Raw genomic sequence first — 15077 nt, forward strand, 5'->3', positions numbered from 1 at the left:
GAGACATTTACATGGTTCCGGGATCCATCAAAAGCAAATCAGAGTCAGAGTATGTACTTCAGATTGTTAGTTTCGTTGTCCTTTTGGTTTGTTTCCTTAGCCTAGTGTTAAAATGTTGTTGATTCCATTCCCAAACTCAGAAGTGGGATGTAACAAAGTACCTTTACTTCATTACTGTATACATATATATATATACTACTGTATAGTACATTTTCATGTATCTGTACTTAAGTAGAATTATTTTACATATTTAAACAAATATTTTTACTTTCGCATTACGTTTGCATTAGTACTTTTATTTAAGGAAAGTTGTGGCTCTTTTTTTCTTTGTGTATTTGTAATTTTACTGAAGTAAAATGCTTCTTCCAAAACTGGGATTACTAAAGTTATGCCATGTGAGAACTCGTCTCTGACAAAGGTCTTTCAGCAACAATACGTGTCGTCACTAAACTGTGAGTGTTGAGAGGGAACCGTGGCTGGGTACATTGCATAACAATACATGGTCGACTATGTTATGTCTGTCCCCGCAGCTACACTTTGATTCTCATAACCACAGCTGGGAAACTTCAGTCTATGAATGTTTGGTAATTCTCCAAATATTATTTTATGGATATATGAGAAAAGTATACCCACAGCTGCAGACACCATGGCAAATCATGGAGACAACAAGAACATTACCAGTAGCAGAGTCAGGCATCTAAACTTTACTGCCCTCTTCACCACCAGCTCACTCCCGCTGGCTTACACCCCCCAGCCCTTGACACGCAACTATAACAAGTGCCAGACACCCTCGGTAAAGAAAGAGTGTCTAAATATATACCCAACTCACACATACAGTCACACAGGACGGTAATATTGTTCAGGTTTTCAATGTTAAGTCCTGTTTTGCTCCTTTCTGTCAGAAGGCGATTCCTCTTGGGACTGGAGTTTGAAACTATGACTCGCTATTTTCACTTACTGCCACTTTTTCCAGCTGTGTCCGGGCATAGTCTGCTCATAAAGAACCACGCTCTGGACCTGTGACTTCTTTTTTTTCATTCATAGGTTTTATTTTGTATATAACTCATCCGTGTATCATGTTAATCACAGTCTAGTTTCCAGAATAGAAAAATGGCAGCCTACACAAGGTTGTTAGCTATTGCAAACACATAGAAACATAAAAGACTAACAGTACTATAGTATTCAGGTAAACATCACGTCTGCTGTAAAGTGCATTATTTTGACTTTGATTATTAAAGACTTAAGGACTAAGGTCCTACTATTTTCAAGTAGTTACTGGATTGGATATAAAGTCTGTAGTTTTATAGGGAACTGGGTCATCAGTTCCTGCCGGACAATGATCACATTTCGCTGTCCTCACTCGTGCACCTTAATTATTTTCAGATGCCCCCTCAGTCATTTAGCTCTGACCCCGGGCCTGGCTACAACCAGACACACTTGCAGCTACAGCCAAACTTTCCGTTGCAACATTGTCATTTTCCAGTGGTTCATCCTTATCTCTCCATATCTGAACTTTCCAGAAGTCAGATGCTCTCATCATCGCACAAATGGATCTTTGTCAGGGAAATGCTTTTGAACGCAGGAGGCTGCTCACCTCCATTCACTCACTCCCATGATCTCCCAGCTGCTGACATTTAGCAGCGAACATCACAGCTTACGGAGTTCACACAGATGTAAACACACTCCAGAGCTCATTCACATGTACACGCTCAAATCTTTTGTGGGAGAACGCAGACGAGGTCTAGCTCCATATCACGGCCACACCACATGCTCAGCCCGTGATAATAACTACAGCAAGACTGTGGGGGAACGACACGCTCACACTCACACTCATGCTATGCTTCTCAGAAGTTTGGACGAGAACCTGGTCTCCAGCCTGACCCAGTGAGCCCAGGGAGGCTGATGAAAGGTGCAGCACTAGATAGGGAAACAGAATCACACATCACCAGTGTGAGACTGGGTGCGCAGGAAGGCTGATGAAACGCATGTCTGTTTGTTGCAGCACCAATATGTAACTTTTCCAAATCCATCACTGAATTTAAACGAACCAGCGGCATATAATTAGGTTTAAAGTTGCGCTTTTTCCAACCATTATTTGCATCTGCCCTAGCAGTCATCCATCTTGCCCTGATAGAGAGCTCCTGGGTGACTGAGGTGCCCCTCTGATCAGCCAAAGGGTAAACACACAACCTTTAATACTGTTTTTCATAAATGAATTTGATTTTAAGTTCTACAGATCATACATATACAAATAATTTGCCTAAATAAACACTGTGTATTCGAAATGTCAAGCTGCTCAGATTAAAGTGAATAACAACATAACAAAAGAACTTGTTTTATTGATTGTATATGAAAACTGTTCAGGCAACAATAGACTGCTTCAAAATGTTTTGTTATGCAACTTGGTAAAGGAAACAATTGTGGTCTTTGTTAAAAAAGTCAAAAGTTACATCACATCTTTAGTTCATTTCTGGATCCTATGTTCATCATTATAATTTATCACAAACGAGCCAAAGGCAGTAAATATAAAGTCATAGACTGTCAGGTGACACATTTACTGGACAGTTACTTTCTAGTGACATGAACGTATAGTATAGGAGAGAGAGTTGCAGCAGTTGTTCACCAGTTTACCAGGTGCTAGTTTTAGTAATGTTAGAAGAATGGCTTGATCTCAAGTTCAGTCTGTCACTTTGATCACAGACGGGTAAATCCCAATCAAGACAAAACATGCAAACAAACCTGTTCAACATCACAGTGAACATCAGAACTACACATATTTGTGTTTACTGAGAGACAAGGTGTGGGGGCACTCGGGGGACCACAATTCCCATCTGACCCCAAACCTTAACCAGAACCTCAGAAAGGATTTGTATCATTACCAGGACAAGGCTTTGGTCCCAATTAGGTCGACTGGTCCTGACAAGGTCAGTAATTATGCTGAAGTGAGGACACTCATTAGCTTAACCAACCAAATGAAATGCCTAACTCTAACCCTTACCCTAACCTAAACCTAATTATAACCCTAACCCTTAAACCAAGTCTTAACCCTAAAACAGCCTATTGAAAAAGAGAGGACCGGTCAAAATGTCCTCACTCTGTATAGGGCCTATGCTTAAAATGGTCCTTACAAAGATATAACAACAGGAACACACACCCTTGTACGCTCTATTACTCGTCACCTTCTGGTCTCTGCAGGGCAGCTGGATGGGAGCCTTCATCTTCATCTAGTAAATATACACACTCACTGTCAGGATAACACGCTTTCCAAAAATCCACGCTGAGCCTGAACGAAGGCACACAGCCTCACAAACGAGCACCCCACAGACAGTGCACACACACACACACACACACACACACACACACACACACACACACACGACCCCCACAGTGGAAGTGAGATTAGCTTTTTGCTGCTACTGTAATTCAGTTATCCCCCGCTGCCGGGGGGCCAAATGGCGGACAGGGAGTAGTATTCTGCTGTGTCTGTACTTTGTGTGGCTGGCGGCTTGCTTATCCCTCCTCTACACAGGTGAATGCCTTTTTGCGGGCCTGTCTACTCCACACCTCACCCCCCCCGCCCCATCCCCCCTTGTCTTCCCACAACCTCAGGACACGTGGGTGCCCGCTTGCTGCTAAAGCTGCCATCTTAAATCCAACATTGTGAGGGGCAATTTCTGACACGTTTTCCCCTCAGGAATTGTACCATTGGTGCGGTGTGCTCACTCAGGCCACCTCTTCTTACAAACAGGCGTCACAAAAGCCAAAAGTACGTTAGCAGGAGGGAGTTTTTTTGGGAAGCAAGACCGCGGTGGCGATGCTGCGACAAAAGCCCACCAGTGGTTCACAATGAAGAAGTAGATCCAGTAGGTGCTTGACGTGCCAGCGCCCACATCATTAAATAGCAAAGTTGCATGCAGATGCACACATACCGTCCGTGTAGTGAGTCATGAACACACATGTGCATGCGTGCACACGGTGGGAGGCGGTGTTCTGGCACAGGTTCGCCGCAATCCGGGGCTTTTCCTCCCTCCGCCGCGGACCCCTTGCCAGGCCAGGCTTGGAAAGAGGTCACATTCTCCAAGGTGTGTCTAAACAGAGATGACATGTGGATGTGCTGGCACGAGACGCTGCTCTCGGCTCCCCACCACTGCATCTCACGCCTCTGCCAGAAACGCAGCCGCGGTTGTTTTCTTTCCCCTCTTTTTTCTCTTCTTTTTCTTCTCTTTCCCCACCGAACTGCAGCTCTCTGCCAGAGCAAACAGAATCATTGTTTGTTTTAATGGTTGTTCCATTCCTCAGGTTTATCCCGACTTAAAAATACCAATAGAGTCGAGAGCGGGCTTGACAACTGGAATGATGCTTATGTTAATTTGGGTCCTCCGTTTGCTTCTATCGCCTGAGGAGCGCTCATGTCATTTTTCATTTAACAGTTTTTCTACTGACTGACATGTTTGTGGAAATGTATCCCCGTGACTTATTCCCTTCATAACATGACAGCGTACTATTTACATTGTATGATGTATCATCAGATCTTTCTCAGGGCAAACATGTCATTACACACCGATGAACAGTTATAATAACAAGAGCATAAATTCATCAAATGTGTCAAGAAAGCAGACAAACTGTTGTGGATTCCTGTAGAGCTACAGAAAAGATCTGAAAAAAAAAAAGATCTGTATATAGGTAGATGTTGATACTGGCCAAATTCCTGATTTCTGCAGGATTTAGTGATGAAACCTTCCTGTGAAACGAGATATCTTCATTTGGACCGAAGCAAACACCTTTTAAGTCATATAAAAATAGTCAGTTTTCATATTTCTTTCTCTAACATGGTTTCGCTATATGCATATGTGCTCGACGTTTCACATCAGATTTATATGAGTTGCATAACAGAGTATGATTGGCTTCCACTATAGTTGTTATGTCATAAAATCCTGCCTGCTTGTGCAAATGTCTCAATTTCAGATTTGAGGGGAGCACAGGGAAACTTTCCCCCTTTTCAAGTGAACGTGGAAACAGTTTTCTTACGTCAAACATTCTTGTGAAGTAAAAAAGGGCAAAACACATTCGAAACTAAGGGAAAAATTTAAAGCTCAGATCATCCCGTCCCTCCTCGATTTTTCCTAGATGTGAATTCCTCTTCTATCTCAAGTGTATCTCTGTTTATGAAAACTCAGTATCTACTCACCACTATGCCGATGGAGGGGGTGTTTGAAGAGTCCACAACACTTTTGGAGTTTCAGGGATAAACAGCATTTCAGCCAATTCCAATACAGTTGAAGTAAATGGTGACCGATTATAGCCTAAAGGTCATCTGTTATCCTCTGGAGTCACGTTCATGTGTGGTTCACAGGGGCTAAGAACCTGGTGTAAATGATGCCGTTGAATGTGGATACACCACAGCAGCAGTATGGAGGCATTTTCTGTTTTTTTCTGTTGTTGCTTTACATTTGAAGAAGTGGTCGCCAGTTACTTCAATTGGTTTGGATTTGGCTGAAATGCTGTTTGTGCATTACATACCCAGTCATTATGCGTTTTCTAATGGGTTCAATGGGTTTATTAGTTCTATCTCTTTCATTAAAGATACATCTTTTAAACATGAATCTTTAAAGACCAGTCAGTTTTAATATTTTTGAGAGTAATGAGCTGGAAATGTCTCAGGCTTTGGTTGAGACCAAAACAGCTAAAACACAGTGAATATAAACAAATTTATCATAATGTTGCTCCCCAAATAGCGATTCTATAAATATGCAACTATTAGTTCTCTGCGGCTTTTTCACTATGACTGACCCATCTTACATTGCACGAGATTATTTGACCCTATAAATTCAAAAGTATTGACAAGAACATCTTCATAGATCCAGAGATCCTCTCCTCTGAGTAAAAGAGTTCCTGCAATTTTCCCAAAAAACGAAAACATCAACCTGTCTTGAATTTAAAAAGATACAAGGATGTAATCCTCAATTTCAGGGAACAAATTTACTGCTTCCGGTGAGAACTTTAAATGATGTTAAAATGAGTAATATCTTAATTTTTGTGTCTCAGTGCAGCCCTGCTCCTGTGTCTGCCCTGCTGATAAGCTTTTTAAAGCTGACAGCGCAGGATCACAGTTATCTGTTAAATGGAAATGCGATGAAAGCTACCCACACTCAGTGGATTGCTTTGGCTTGCATCACTTCGCATCCTTGGCTGAATTAGTGCTTACTAGGTGGTAATAAAACAACCACGAGCAGCTATGTGGAGTTCAGGGTGAAGACGGCACAGTGTAGACCTCTGCAGAATGAGCCCATAGGCATGTTCACAGGTCCCGGCCAAGGCCCGACAGGGTATTATGTTCGTCAGATTCAGACCTGTCCTGGTTTTAATTTACTGCATCCTGGAAAAGAGCACAGAACATCACCTGCTTCTGGTTTGCACTGAAAAATCAAACCCAGTTGTGGTGGGAGGGCACGGAGTGAAACAAAATAGGCACATAAATCTTTTTTTTTTTTTTTCGGATGGTAGGAGTTTACAGGTTTTAAACATATATTTATGTGTTCTGGCTCAGAGGGTCTGAGGATAAATCACAGCGGTGATCAGCCACAGGCCACAGATACAGTTAGCACAACAGGCCAGGTAGCAGGACACACGGAGCAGACAGGAGGTCAGTGAGGACAGAGAGGGAGTGGACGGGATCGGGTTTAGGCCAGAGTCAGTGTATATATTTCACGGAACTGCAGCGGGTGCGGAAAGTGAAAGATGAAACGTCACTCGATTACTTAACTGTCAATACAGTGGATGTTGTTTTTATAGACAGTCAGTGCGGTGACAATGAGAAGTGCATGTTACTGTAATCAGAACATGATGTGATAAACACTGTGGAGCGTCCAGGGACATGATGACTTCATTTGACGAGCACCGAGCGTTACGAAGCTTCAAACCACCACTTGAGTTGAAGTGTGTGGGAAGCTGAGAGTGAGGCCTTATGTTTTTGCAGAAAATAGTTTACAAGAGCTCCAGTGTCAAAGTATGCACATCAAAATTCCATTAAATTGTATTTGTACAGCACCGAATCCCAACATCCATTATCTCTCTTTACATTGTCGGGTCGAGACCTTAAAAAGAGAAACCCAGCAGCTCCCACAACGAGCAAACACTTTGGCAACTGTGGGGAGAAAAGATGGGAGAGAGAGGGAGAGAGAGAGAGAGAGAGAGAGAGAGAGAGAGAGAGAGAGAGAGAGAGAGAGAGAGAGAGTGCTCAGTGCATGATGGGAGTTCCCTCAGCAGTCTTGGCCTATAGCAGCGTGGATGGTTCAGGGCTCACTTGATCCAGTACTAACAAATGAACAACTGTAATTGTTCTCATATTGTCATTCGAGAACCTAGATTATAAGTAAGCATACTTTTTTTCACATCACATAAGATCAGAATCAGAATCATTAGATATGTATCATTTAACATCAATATAATCTCCTTGTCCTAACAGCTCCGAGTACAAGGTTTACACAACTTTTGGAGGACAGGTGTAGGTCACACATTTTATCAGTGTGATCGCACTGTCAGACGCTGCTGATCCTCTCTGACTCAAGTCATTTAGCTATTGACTTCTGAAAGTAGGTCCTTATTAGCCTCTTTTATTAGACTCTAATTATGCTGGAGACAGCAGCCAACGGTTTGAAGACTGCAGCTCTCCCTCCTGGTGGTGTGCTTATGTCTGTGTGTGTGTGTGTGTGTGTGTGTGTGTGTGTGTGTGTGTGTGTGTGTGTGTGTGTGTGTGTGTGTGTGTGTGTGTGTGTGTGTGTGTGTGTGTGTGAGACCTGTGCCATAGCTGTAAATGTGATGTGTAGGGCCCGGGAACTTTCAGCTTGTCTGCCCATCACTCAGAGCGAGCAGTTAGATCAGGCCACACGTCCCAACTGGAGCTGAACTAAAGAGAGAGTGAAGAGTGTTTTTGTTTCCCCCGCTTTTGGGTTCTGGAGCACAACAGCCAGCGAGCGACTCCCGAGCCTGAGTCACTCTCTCCTCTTGGTTACGCCACTTTTTGTGTTTTTGTTTGGATCCTTGTGCGTCTCAAATTATACACCTGACCCGCCTCCTTTCCCCTGCAAACGCACACCAGCGTTTGATGTGAAGCTCATTTAAGCGCTGACCAGCACATGTTTTCTGCATGACACAGGAAACCTCTTCCTGCTTTGCAAATCCAAAAATCCACCTATGGCTTACTAGTCTAGCAGAAAATAACTTCCACAGCGAGCTGGTGAACGGAAAACCACCACAAGCGTCACATGGGCCATGTCAGTGGAACTCCGCTGTAATTTCAGCAAAGTGCCCCAGCCCCCCCTTCACTAAACCTCCAAATCCTCCGCCACCACCCAGCGTGCTGTCTGCGGAGGAGCAGTCGTGTCTGCTCTCATCGTCACCCACCTGGTTAGCAGCACCCTCCCCCATACCCCCCACCGAAAAAACACCCAGTAGTCTGCTCCCCACAGCAGGCTGCCAGGCCCGGGGCTGTGCCACAGGATGGAGGGATGGATGGAGGAGAGGGGGAGGAGGGGAGTGTGTTTGTTGGTGTTGATTAGAGGATCAGAGCCTCTAATGATGCCAGGTGGCAGTAGGAGGCCAGTCGCTCGACTCCGGTCCAAAAGGCCTCGCACGCACACACACACACACACACACACACACACACACACACACACACACACACACACACACACACACACACACACACAAGCGCACACACACACAGTGCGTGGCAGGGGAGCTCCTCTAAAAGGCTAAGATACTTTTGATTGATTCGGTGATTGGCAGATTCTTGAAGTAGCAGTTTCCTTCTTCAGGCTGACTGGAGGAAATGATGTGACCCCAAACTGCTGCTTTGAACGTTCATCTAAATTTCGAAGTAATCGAAATAATCCTAGTGATGTTTTCACTAGTGTGTTTCAACTCAAGTTTTTATGATAACTGAAGGCTACCACAGGTTCTCTTTCATGTTTGGAAGGGGAGGGTAAGGTGAGGGGTATTCAGCTGCAACATGACACTTCACCACTAGATGTCACTAAATTCTACACACTGAACCTTTAAGCTACCTGCTTGCTAAGTAATGAATCAACTTAATTACTCATAGGGAGAGAAAGTCAATTATTGTTGAGAATCAGTAATTTGGTGATTACAACTTTTAACGTGAGGACGTGCAGTTTCGTTGTATCCAAACAAACTTGATTGAGTTTGTGGGACGAACAAAACAAGCAACTATTCTACATTAGAAAACCAGTTAATTATTTCATCAAGTTTTATTGTGGTTTTGGTTTTATAATCAATAATGAAAATACTTACTCAATGTGAAGGTTCATTGCAAAGTAAGTCTTGAGTGATTTACAAGGTTTGCTTTATGGTCTTCGGTAGTTTTGGTAAAGCCTGATTTTACAGGTCTGTAATTTCCTGACAATTTCCAGTGAAGTTTCCTGGATGGTAAAACGCAACATGTTTGTAATTATAAGAAAAAGAGAACCAGATCTCAGTCAGGACAGTTCAAGTGAATTACTTCTAATTAGTTGGCAGCATTACCTAAACCTAAAAGTCTTTTGTCAGAGCACAGCGGGTCAAGTGAACAAATATTTGTCTGAGAGACAGCATACACACACACATATGTACACAAACACAAGAATAGTTTCCAACAATAAATGAGTCATGAATGAATTTGAACTTTGGATGAAAAGAGGTTGAATATTTCAAAAAGAATTTCTCCATTTTACACGGTTCTAAACATATTAAAAATTTGTGAGGTTCTGATAAATAAGTAAAACCTTTCAGGACACTAGAGACATTACATTGAAAGTTTTTCTCTTGGTATTGTCCTTATTTGGGAAGAAACTTTCATCCATTCATTGTCCTGATGGCTGCTCACTAAATAAACCTAAGATGTGTGTGTTTGCAAGTTTCTTTATAAATTAACATCTGTGTAAAAAAAGCAGTTTTTAGGAAACTCCCCAAGCTGACAGTGCAAATGTGTTCATGCACATTCAGATGGAGCAGGCTCAGATTTTAATGCAGGGCGTGTGAGTGGACCTTGAGTTAAGATTATTTTCTCATGAAAGAATCATTAGGCCCGCCCTCATCTTACTCCCTTCTTTATATCTTTCCATCGAAAAGTCTAAGTGGCTGCAGAGGAAGAAGGTTAATTCCATCATAAACCTGTGGAATAAAGTCTAAACTCCAGTTTCAGTTCAAACTGAAGTGTGTGGTCCCCGTCTCCCTCCAGCTCCGGGTGGTGCAGAGCCTCCATCCAGGTCACAGCTGGACTGGGATCAGGAAAGACACAGCCAGTGAGGGGGACCTGAGGCACGTGGCTGCGCTCCACATTATATAAATCCACACCACTTTTACGGGCTCCATCAGGGTACAGATCTAAATCTGGGTTAACAAGCGTAGCTTACCACTAAAAGCCCAGGGCACCAGAAAAGAGAAAAAAACTTTTCTTTCTGAAATTCATTTCCCATAAATCATCTCAGCCCCGAGTCTTTGAAGTGGCTTAGACCTTGGACAGGAAGTGTTGCGCTTAGAGCTTTTTTCCAACCTGGGGAGAGGAGAGGAGAGGAGAGGAGAGGAGAGGAGAGGAGGAGAGGTGAGGTGAGGAGAGGAGTAAAGGAGAGGAGGAAAGGAGGAGAGAATAGGAGAGGAGGATAGGAGGAGGAAAGGAGGAGGAGAGGAGGAGAGAAGGATAGGAGGAGAGGAGGAAGAGAGAAGGAGATGAGAATAGGAGGATATGAGGAGGAGAGGAGGGGAGAAGAGAAGAATAGGAGGATAGGAGGATAGGAGGATAAGAGGATAGGAGGAGAGGAGTAGAGGAGGAGAGGAGAATAGGAGGATAGGGGATATGAGGAGGAGAGGAAGATAGGAGAGGAGGAGAGGAGAGGAGGATAGCAGGATAGGAGGAGAGGAGAGGAGAGGAGGAGAGAAGGATAAGAGGAGGAGAAAGGAGGAGGAGAGGAGGGGAGGAGAGGAGAGGAGGGGAGGAGAGGAGGGTAGGAGGAGGAGAAGAGGAGAGGAGAAGAACCCATAGCTCCATTGTGATGCCGGGAGCGAATGATAATCCACACATAAATAGAAACTGTGAACAAAAAGGAAACACAGCATGCAGAAGAATATGTGCTAAGCCTTATTTGGACTCTCATTGTTCGCTGCTTGTCATCTTCTGTGGATTGAGGAGAGGGGGAGGCGAGGGGAGGAGCGCTGCTGAGCAGGCACGCCGCCAAATGCAAATATTGTGGAATAAACGGCGGTAAAGCTCAACTGTGCCACTTTGCACCTAAGCCTGTGTTGAATTAACACTGTTATCATAAACAAAACATTATGTTAGTGGGCTGCACGCGGGCAGATGGTTAAGAGCATTAGGGAGATACCTGCCAAAGGCCACTCCTCACCCCTGTGCGAGCTATTAGAAGTCACAGCGAGTCATGGCTGCGAAAGCACGCGTGGCATATGGCCCGGTAAATATTGACAGATATTATAATTACCCCTCGCATAATCTAAAAATTAATCACAAGCATCACAGTTTCACCTTTGGCCCGCACTCTGTGGACGCTCAGGATGAAGCACCGACCTGATCACAAGTGTGTTTCTATTCTCTGTGTTTTTATATTTCTGTCCAACTTTCATTCATCTTCATGGCACGATAGAAGAAGATCTCAGATACATGAGGAATGAAGTGCTGTATTATTAGTCATCAGGTGGAAAACCTCTTTTATGGTGTTATATCGTTATTTTATTTCGTTCAGGAGTGTAGTTCACTTTTTTTACTATTTCATATACTGTTGGGTTGGTACGTCATATTATATTTTACGAGATGAGCTTAAATGTTTACTGTAAAATCCACAAAAATCCAGAGTAGATCCATTTGCACACGCTACTATTTTTATAAATGTTTTATGTTTTGGTGGTGGAGGGAGCTTTTTTAAGCTCTGATGACATCATCACAGTTACAGACTTAGTGTGTACTTTACATGGGCGTTTGTGCAGGGTCAGAAAATGTTGCGATTGGTTCCCTGGGACTGACGGTCAGGATTTTCTTTACTCAGTCTCTAAGTCAAGTCCCCGGACTTTATGGAAGTGCAATGCTAAATCTCTGGAGTAACTCCTAAAGGTTCCCTCCGATGTTTCCGACCAGTTGTAGCAATATGGAGCAAGGACAGCGCCATCCACATCCTGTCATCAGTTTCCTGTTATTTCACTGATCAACCGTTAATGTGGCAGTAAACCTAACAATGTGCCAAAACCAGCAAGACACTATTCAGCAACTGGGCTACAGTGATTCATGACTTGAAATGAATGTGGGTTGGCGGTGTAAAGTGTGGGTCCTCTTCCTGTATAAACCCCCTAGTTATGGTGTCCATGCCCAAATTTGAGTTTGGCCTTCATTTTGATCTCAAGTACACATCGGTAAAGTTTTTCTGACTGTATCTAGTATAGATATGATACTATTGTGGTGGCAGACAGACATATAAACACCTGTCAAAGTACTTAAATCCACCTCAGTGGAAGTTCCCCTGTCTCCAGGACCACATTTTGTCATGACGACACACACACACACACACACACAGACTCACAAGGTGAAAGCAACACCAGCCGTGCGGTCACAGCTGCTGTAGAAATACCTGGTCGCTGATTACAGTCCTGTCTGAGCTCTCATGTCATCAGGTGGTGGTTTTCTATCCGTACCTTGAATATAATCCAAATCTGCTGGGGATGGTTTTCATCACTTTGGTCCTGGAAGAAAGTGGCTGATAACCTGAGCTCTTTCATAACTGTGTTCACATTCAAAATCAAACTGTAAACGTTCTGTTTTCACAAAGTTAAAATCACGTTTGGTTGTGGTTTATTTCTTTGGGGTGGATGTGGGATAGGTAGGTGTTTCCATATGCTTTTCCATTCAAGCACATGTATTTTACTTGTAACTTAATGCCCTATATGAATTTTTTTTGCCTATAGCTGCCTCAATTATAGCAATATAAAAACAGACACAATTTCCCTCTGAAATGTGGAAGAATAGAACATAGCATGCAACGCAAATCTTTACATATCTCAAAACACTAATCTAGTAAAAACATTGCAAGCTTAATATCAAACTTCACTTGTTTTCTCATCAAAGCTGCCTCCAGCATTTGAAACAGAAGGTTTATAAAGATGGACGACATGACTGCGCCACAAAAGTGAAGCCAAAGCTCTCCCATGTCCTATGGATGCAATTTGGTCCTAACGAAGTCAAAGTATAAGTCAAATACATTTTTCTCAAAGATAGTTTCTGTCATGCTAACCAGCTAACCCCCGGCCCATCCCCTCTTGTAATACCATGCCGCTATGATCAAAGTGAACAGCTCTTGATGCTAACGTTGTCGCTGTAGCATAAACGTACACACGGCACCTTTAAAGAGTTGGTATGTAAAGACATGCATCCCTCGGGAGACGAACTCCTTCAAACAATTTCACAAAAGGTGCCTGTGAGCGGTGAAATTAACTGCAGCAGTGTTTTACTCTGCTTTATGTGACACATAAAAGTTTACAAGGGGATTATTGAAATTATTTGAACCAAGTAATAAAATGTCCTCTCTCAGGGGGAATTTATGGCAAAATGGAAATACTTAAGTAAAGGAGGTAGTCCCCTTGCAAACAGTAGATACACATTTTTCTTTTTTAAATGTACTTCTCAATGCTGCTATAATGAGGTATTACGAGTATTACTGTTTGGAATTTAACATTGAGTGAGTCAGAAGAGGACAGAGAAAATACAAAAAATAACTTTCCGTCAAACAAATGCAAATAGATTTGGCTGACCTCGACTTCCCTTTCTATTCTTTTATTGCTTTCATTACATCTACTATATACATAGGAATATAAAAGCAGCTACTGTGTGTGTGTGTATAAACAGATTGTTCTGTACAGGAATGTGTGTGTGTGTCACGGTGTTTTGCATCCATGTCTTTGCATCCAGTAAAGGGATTGTATCAAAAGAAAAGCTGGTTGGAGCTCAGCATGGAAACTGGGCTCCGAGTCAAAAAACGGGTTCAGAGATACTACACAACACCTGGCAGTGTGTGCGTGTGTTGAGCAACGCAACTGTACATCCTACTGTCTTCCTGGAGACAGAGAGCGCAGGGATGGAGAGTGTTGGGAGAGAGGGAGGGGTGGAGGGGTGGAGGGAGGCTTGGAGCTTGTTGCACTGGTGTGCGGGTGTGGAGGAGTGGGTGGGAGCGGAAACGCACTGTGTCGCACATCAAAACTCCTCGCAGGCCGGAGGAGGAGTTCAGAGGGAGCCATGTGTAACAGAGTAATCCAGCACAGGCTCGGCATCCAACAACTTAGCATGAAAGAGAGGGCGAGCAGATGAGAAACAGCGAGCACCACGCAGCTGCTTGCCAACCTCCTCCTCTGGAAAAGGCAGCAGCAGCAGCAGCTTCTTCTCTCTCGCTTGTTGCTGTTTCAGAGCAGGCTGTCAGCAAGGTTGTGAAAATATTGAGCAACACTCGAGCAACAGTTGGATGGACAGAAACCTGCTGTGTATATTGTTCTACTGTGATTGCATGAAACTCCCCTCTAATTGCTCTTGTTCCTCGACACAGGCCAACGGCTGATATTGAGAACATCTGAGAGGTTTCAGTGCAAGTAAGTGTGTGTGTGTGTGTGTCTGGAGTTGGAGGACGGCCTGGAAAAATGAGGCCGTGAGGTTTAATGGCTGATTGCAGCTTTCACCTGTGTGTGTGTGTGTGTGTGTACGACTTCACGTAGGTAACTGAGCTTTTAACAGAATTCATAAAGCTGCCATATGGGGAGAGAACACACACACACACACACACACACACACTCACACACACTAAATGTAGGTTGTTAACCGCGTATCAAAACCCAAAGGAGCGCTGGTGATCACAGCCACTGTCAGAGGAGGTAATAAGAGTGTAACATCAACACGTAGTGACTTTTTAATTACAGTTTCCAGTATTAATGCATGATTCCATGTCCTCATGTGCCAAAGTCACTACATTTACACACAGCCGGTTTTTCCCTGGGGTTCACTGCCTCAACCAGCAGCTCCCAAACCCCCCCTCAGT

Source organism: Hippoglossus stenolepis, chromosome 19, assembly GCF_022539355.2.
Source record: "Hippoglossus stenolepis isolate QCI-W04-F060 chromosome 19, HSTE1.2, whole genome shotgun sequence".
NCBI lineage: Eukaryota > Metazoa > Chordata > Actinopteri > Pleuronectiformes > Pleuronectidae > Hippoglossus > Hippoglossus stenolepis.